General features: G+C 40.9%; 1 long non-coding RNA gene across 1 annotated transcript; it reads right to left on the bottom strand.

Annotated features, from left to right (window-relative positions):
• Positions 1 to 439: 439 nt before the first annotated feature.
• Positions 440 to 7312, bottom strand: LOC149137221 (uncharacterized). Its single transcript, XR_016240727.1, has 3 exons — positions 6861 to 7312; positions 2233 to 2419; positions 440 to 1124 (listed from the first exon to the last, which is right to left on the bottom strand). It is a non-coding gene; the product is annotated as an uncharacterized LOC149137221 (long non-coding RNA).
• Between the last annotated feature and the right edge of the window lie 496 nt (positions 7313 to 7808).

Genomic DNA, 7808 nt, shown 5'->3' on the forward strand with positions numbered 1-7808 from the left:
CGTGGCTATTATTTTTAGCAGATCGCGACGCCTTCATTTGTGGTTGCTTACTAAGGCTTGGTTTGAAATTCTGACATTTAACCTCAGATTTTCTGTGAGGAACCAAGACGGGCTCTGTTTGTACCTTGGATGTGCTGTTTGTTATTTCATACATTCAGAGATTCCAAAATTAACTTTTAGGAAACGCGCGCACGCACGCACACACACACACACACACACACACACACACACGCACACACACACACACACACACACACACACACACACACACACACACACACACACACACACACACACACACACACACTGTTAAGGTAATAAACATAAACAAAAACGACACTGAAGCAATAAATTTTGATGGATATGGTTTTAGTTTAAATACTGAGAATTTGAAATGAATGCCTTAATGTTTCGGACGTTTGTCCTTCAGCATCCCCACTGCCGCTGCTGGACGCTTGCTGATAATTCTGTGCATTTTAGCATTATATGTTTATAAAAAAATGCTTTTTCAAGACGAAAACTGTAGTGTTGTTGCTATATTACAATACATCCATCACATTCCGTCACAAATAATATATATATACATATATGTACATACACACATACACACACATATATACATATATCTATAAATACATATTCACACACACACACCAAGAATTCTGGTTTGGCCTGTACAGTGAACAGAGCACCACAGACCAGCACAGTTTGCCGATTGTCTTATTTATTGCTTAAGTTGTGCATGGTCACACATTGTCGTGTCCAGTTTCTTCTTCCTAATGGTTTCTTTAAGCTTTTTGAGTACTTTTTGAGAATAACGTTCCTGTCAACCCCACAAAACAATCAACACTTACTGTACCTATCGCTGTACCTTACTGTCACATCGATTGTGACCACTGACACAATCCATTACAGTGGTCACAATCGATGGTTTCCCACTGCATGGTTTCTCTCCAATGCTGGTTTCTTCTTCTTTAAACTCCATCCGTCTGTACACATTGCTCTTCTTAATCGTGTAATCTCCGTGAACAGCTTGTAGCCTGTAGATGTCCGACATCCTGCATCCCTTCTTCGTCAAGAACTCAATGACAGCCTGTTGTTTCTGCTTGGAAGACATTACTCGCCTGTAATAAAGAAGAACATGAAGAAGAATTGCTACAGAGGAAGAGTTATTCTACCAATACTTTTCTCAGTTCTGCTGGTTGCAGGTCTCCCAGAGCGTTCGTCATTATCGACATTTTTTCGGCCATCTTGGAAACGGCTGAACCACTCGTACACTTGTGTACGGCTCATACACTCCTCTCCATACACTTTCTGCACTTTGCGTAGGCCTCTGAGCAGGTATCGCCATAACAACTTTCTCTGTCATGGTCAATGCAACGATCACACGTTACACATGTTACTTCGAAGCACTGCTGTAAACGACGGAAGTGAACTAGAACGTTAAGACTTAGTGCACATGCAGAGTGGAGGTCAAGGTCAATCTATACCAAGCGGCTTCACTCTGCATACCTTAGCTTCATTACTATGGCAACAGTCAGCCTAGGTACTTATTAATCATATATATATATATATATATATATATATATATATATATAACGAAGTGTCAGCGCTAAGCAGTGGGTAAGTATGAGCAAAATTAGATAAGCTGAAATACGTTTGTTACATATTTCAACTGCTAAAAGTCAAATACACTCCAGTTGCAGTGAAGAATAAATCTCTCTTATGGTAAAAAGATGTGAAAATACCCGGTTCGTGCAGAGCCCAGGGTTACATAATTGGAGTGCTACCTAACACTCCGTTGAATCCCTGGCGCGAAATTGATTGGTAAGATCGGCCTTAATGGATATATCGAAAAGTTAACTTCGTTAATCGTTAATCCGTTAACCAAAATGTTAACTTCGTTAATCGTTAATCTGTTAATTCTTTGAAAATGTAACGGAAGTTAACATTAATCCATTAACTTTTATTGAAAAAAAGGCAAGACTACAGTTTAATACCCAGCGACTTTGTTGCCTCATAACTTCCAAAAAAAAAATTAATACTTTTTAACGAAACTTTCACCAAATAATCGCTTATATCCTGTAGATTGAGTGTATCTAAAGATTTTTGGGGAAAAAAATTTTGCCGAGGGGTTGGAAGAGGAGTTTCGGACAATTCACAGGACCCGACATTTTCCCCTTATAACTTTCTGCAAAATATGTATTTTTTAATGAAATTTCATACAAATACCTTTGAAACAGTGTAGATTACAATTACAAAGAACTTTGTAGGCAAAAGTTTTGGAAGTGGGTGGCAGAGAGGAGTTTCTGTAAACGGAGTTTTGGATCAGACGGCCCACACAAGTAGGAATTTTTCCGTTTTGACGGGGATTTTTTCCAATGTTTTTCACCAAAGTCTTCAGAATGATGGGACGCACCTTTTCACAAAAACAAAACAAAAAAATTGAACATTTGTTTTTTTCACACCCACCACCCCTCACCATCCCAGTACGAAACGATTTTGGCAATTTTTTAAATTCGTTATGCTCTTAAAACCCGTAAGAAGAACATATTCGGTTTAAAAAATAATTGTTAATAATTTCAGAGGAAAATGTGTGATTTATGGGAGATCGAGTTGTTGTTTCTAGCACATTCCAAACCTCCCTTCTCCCACTCACACATCTATTGATATTTTTCAATATTTTTCTCCCCATAAACAAATTTTATGGAATGATGATGTCAAAGTAACACACGTATAGTCCCAACCGAGCGAGGCCGTGTTGTGTGTGTGTAAGAAAAACACTTAAAAACATCAACTCACCTTGCGAATTCACCAAAGATCTAATTACGGAGTCATTTCCACGTTGAGCCTCCACAATACGTGCCCACCCAGCGGCTTTGGTTCCCTCGCTCCCCGTAGCACGAACTCTAGCTCTGATGATACACCCCATGTGCTTGGCTTCGAGGTGCTGGTTTAATTCCAGTCTCTTCACCTTCACCTGAGATGCGTCGCCAGTTCTCATGGCTTCCTCTAGGGCCTTAACTAATTCTATTTCCTTCCTACGCCCTATAGCCACTAAACCTGCACTATATCTAATAGACTCAAATTTAATGGCTCTTTTGAGGGCGAACCACCATTTGTTCTTAATAATGGAACCGGTTAACGCCCTCTGTATTAATAACTTAATCCGGCTCCTGTACTCTTCAATCGCCAAAAGGGACTTATTGAGCTTCCAGTAGCCGGAACCCTTACTACATAACTTATCTAGGTACAGTTTTCAAGTGACCATCTTGTGGCCACTGTAACTGACCAGGTGATATTGTGGACAAGAATAAATATCAATCTAATAAAAATCCTATCTATGTAAGACCTAGAAGACCCGTCATTTTCAGCTGTCTCCTTCTCCGTCACTTCTTTCTTCTTCTCGGACTCTTTAGGTTTGCAATCTGCCCTGAAGTGGCCCTTCTTTCTACACTGGAAGCATCGAGGCTGGCGACCTTCTACCATCACTGCCAGGCGGGTTTCACCAACGTCGATGATTTCGGTGATTTCTTCCAGCGTGGTCTGCTCTGACTGTATAATTATCCGCACGCTTTGGCCGTGCCAGTTGTGTGGCTCCATCACGATAGCGTCTGAAACTGTTATTTTTTTCCTCCAGGCCCATCGTCACTGCTGCGACGAGCCACTCTGGGTCCATCTCAGGGGGAATATTATTGATATTTATTCTTGATATCCTTCTACCCATGTATATGAGCAGAAGTATCACTTCCTATGTTTTCAAAAGATCTACTGAATGGAGCCGGGCTTCCTCTTCCGACTCCATTCTGACCTTAACTGTTGCGTATCTTCTGACTCTTGTGATGTATTTTATTTTATGCTAAATCGGCTTTAAGCATTTTTCAGTTTTCGCTTCCACCACGTAGTCGATTTTTTTTTTCTCCTTTACTTTATAGGTCTTGAAAATTAGAGTTTTTTCCCCTACTTCTTGTCATATCTTCTTTTTTTTGGTGGGGGGGGGGGAGATTTTGGTTTCATGCCCCTCTCTTCTTAACATTTGTTTATGTTCTTCCACGTTCGCTAAGTTAATTTTCTTCAATTTTGCACCCGCCGCAGCGGTGAAGTCGAGTTGCTTCTTTTCTTTTTCTTTTTCTTTTCTTCCACTTTATCCTTCGTCAACAGACTTGGAGTTTCTATATTTTTTCTTGACGTTGATGGTTTTACAGGTGGTCTATTCTTCTCCATTCTCCGGCTCTCCTCGTCAGAATCTTCAATAACTTTTTTCAACAGTTTTCTCTATTTTTTCTTCACTTACACTCTTCCTCTCTTCGATGCTCTGCTTCTTTAAGCTAGCCATGCTGCAGGCTTCCCCACACAGTAAATGTTTTAACAATAACAATTAACTTTAACGCCCTCCTCTTCAAACACAGCAACACAATCCAACAAGTCACAGAAATACAACACAGCAAAAATTTCCTCACCAAACGTTTCGTTGCTTTTTTTTTTTATTGCCTATAAAAGTCGTACATCGAAACCGGAAAGACAAATACAACGCATACGAACAATACACAACGAGACGTAACAAAGAATCCGGGAACTAAAATTATAGAATAGAAATTTGAGAAAAGAAGTCAAAATAAAAGAAACGAGTGAATTATGAAATGATGGTTGGCACTCCGTCGGTTACGACGACGAGGGTTCCAGTTGATCCGATCAGCGAAACAGCCTGCTCGTGAAATTAACGTGCAAGTGGCTGAGCACTCCACAGACACGTGTACTCTTAACCTAGTTCTCGTGGAGATTCAGCGTGACACAGTGTGACAAGGCTGACCCTTTGAATTACAGGTACAACAGAAACAGGAAGAAAGAGTGAGAGAAAGTTGAGGTGAAAGAGTACAGCAGGGTTCGCTACCACCTCCTGCCGGAGCCTTGTGGAACTTTAGGTGTTTCGCTCAATAAACACTCACAACGCCCGGTCTGGGAATCGAAACCGCGATCGTACGACCGCGAGTCCTCTGTCCTAACCACTGAGCCATTGCGCCTCCACTATGAAATGATACAATGAGGCGGAATGCCCACTCGACCCCCGAAGTCGAGTGGTTATATTTAGACAGTCTTTCTCTTCTTTTTTTCTCATTCTTTTTTAAGAACACATTTTTCTCGAGTAAAGTTTTTTTTCCCACTTTTTTTTCCCTTTTTCAAAAATGTTCATAATAAATTAATTACCTTAAATCTGAAATTCTCAATTCTTGGTACAATCTACAACCGGCGGCCCTCCACCAAAGCACACCAGCCCGCCCATCCCCGTGATAAATTCCCTGCAATACCTCCACAGGCTCCCCCCCCCCAGGCAGCTCAATTCCGATCTAACCCCTCCACTTCGACACTCTCCTTCCCACCTCCATGGATTTCCCACAAAAGATCAAAGTTCCCTCACGCTCGCCCGACCTCACATCCTCCGGCGCCCCTCCGGTCCCACCCCACCCCATGTGCAAGTTTGGGCGGCTCCTCATCCCTCCCGGCCGCCCTCCTCGCCTACGCTGCCGCTCCCTGCAAAACCCCTCCCCCGCCCTCCCCCTAATGGGAGCCGACGAACCGCCACTCCCCTTCTCCATCTCCTCCCTCCCCCGCTCATGGTTCCTACTCTTCATCCCTTCCACCTCTGTCTCCATCCCTTCCACCTCTGTCTCCATCCCTTCCACCTCCACCTCCATCCCTTCCACCTCCCCTCCCCCCGCCTCTCCCTCCACTCCCTCCCACTCTGCATCGGACCAGTCTGCCCACCTCTACATAAGAGGCACTTCAACTTCACGTGCCCTCCCCCCACGCAGATGCAGCAACCGGGTTCGTGACCCCCTCCCCACCACTACCTTCAAGGGACCCTCCCCTTCAATCTCCACTTGGTAGGGAAGCCTCTCTATATCTTCAAATGTGACGAAGAGCCACATCTCCACTTCACTTCCCCATCAATTCAACATATTCGCTTCCCCAACATCTCCGAGCTCCGGCCCACGCCCGCCGGTCTCCTGAACGGCCGCTGCCAAGCACTCGCTTCCAACTTCAGGCGGCACTTCAGCCATCCCGACCCGGACGCGGCGCTCCCCTCCACATGTAGGCAACAGCGCCACCCCCTCGACACCTCATTCCCACCACAGTGCACCCCGCTGACTCCCAACCGTACAGCTGTACCCGCCGCAGCAGCCCCCACGCAGCCCTTCACAATTCCACGCCCCTCCTCACCTCAAATCGGGAGAAAAAGAACAAAAACAACAGCAGCAAACAACAAAAACAACGCGCGAGATGCCTCAACAACAAAATCAACAGCAAAACAACAACAGCTCTTACCCTCCTCCCACAAAAATCACACCGAAAATTACAGGGCTCGAGGCGAACGTTTCTTTGGCTATCGCGAGCAGTTTCAGTTGCTTTACGTCTTGTTTTCAAGTTGAATAGCAAAATTGCTCGAATGTCGCGCTTTGACAGTTCCATTTCAGATGATTGTAACAACGTTGAAAAAAAAATATCAATGTTAATTTATTGATGCATTTGGGCAAGTCTCTGTCTGTATTATCAGATAATTAAATATATATATATATATATATATATATATATATATATATATATTAATAATAATAAAGGAGTTACGACGCAAAAACGTATAAATTCAAAAGAACATATTTATCTTCTTCAATATATATTTCAGTATAAAGAATTCATTAAGATGCTTAAATCAAAATTTCTTTACACATCATTCAGGAACAGATATAACATCAGAAAAAATACATTCCGTTTAAAAACACAAACCGTTCATGGCGAAAAAATTTCACAATTACAAAAAACGAACAAAATTTTTAAAGTTTTAGCAAAAAGAACGCTATTACCTACATACAGGCATCCGCGTGTGCGCCCGTACACACACGCACACACGTTCATACGCGCACACACGTTCATGCACGCACACACGTGCACTCTCACATGTATATATATGGATACACAAAGAAGCAAAGATCACAAGTCATAAACACATACACACACACACACACACACACACACACATACATACACACACACACACACACACACACACACACACACATATATATATATATAAATATAAAAATATGTTAAAAAACCTCATATTAAAATATATTATAAAATTATATATACATAAAAAAGATCTATACACATACAAACCACCATACACACATATATACATACATACATATATACACACATACACACATATATACATATATACACATATACATACATAAACATACATATATGTACATATACATACACATACATATATATATATATATATATATATACACATACATATACATACATATGTATATACATACACACCCACATACATACATACATATATATATATACACATATATATATACACACACATACAAAACATTACCCACACACACACACACACACACACACACACACACACACACATATATATATATATATATATATATATATATATATATATATATATATATATATATATATATATATACATATCTACATATAAGTACATACACACATATACATACATACACACATACATATACATACACATACCCATATACATATATACACACACATATACATACATACATACACATAAATACACACATTTTTCCACGTATACCTATGCATATGTATATACACTTGCACATGTATATGAACAGATGTACGAATAAGTAAATAGAGCAATAGCAGAACTAAATATACTAAAACTCAGACCTTAATACCCGATCATAACAAAGTTCTGCTATAGGAGAAATAAACAATGAAATTATCTAAAC

This window comes from Octopus bimaculoides, chromosome 2 (genome assembly GCF_046866305.1).
Source record: "Octopus bimaculoides isolate indiv1 chromosome 2, ASM4686630v1, whole genome shotgun sequence".
NCBI lineage: Eukaryota > Metazoa > Mollusca > Cephalopoda > Octopoda > Octopodidae > Octopus > Octopus bimaculoides.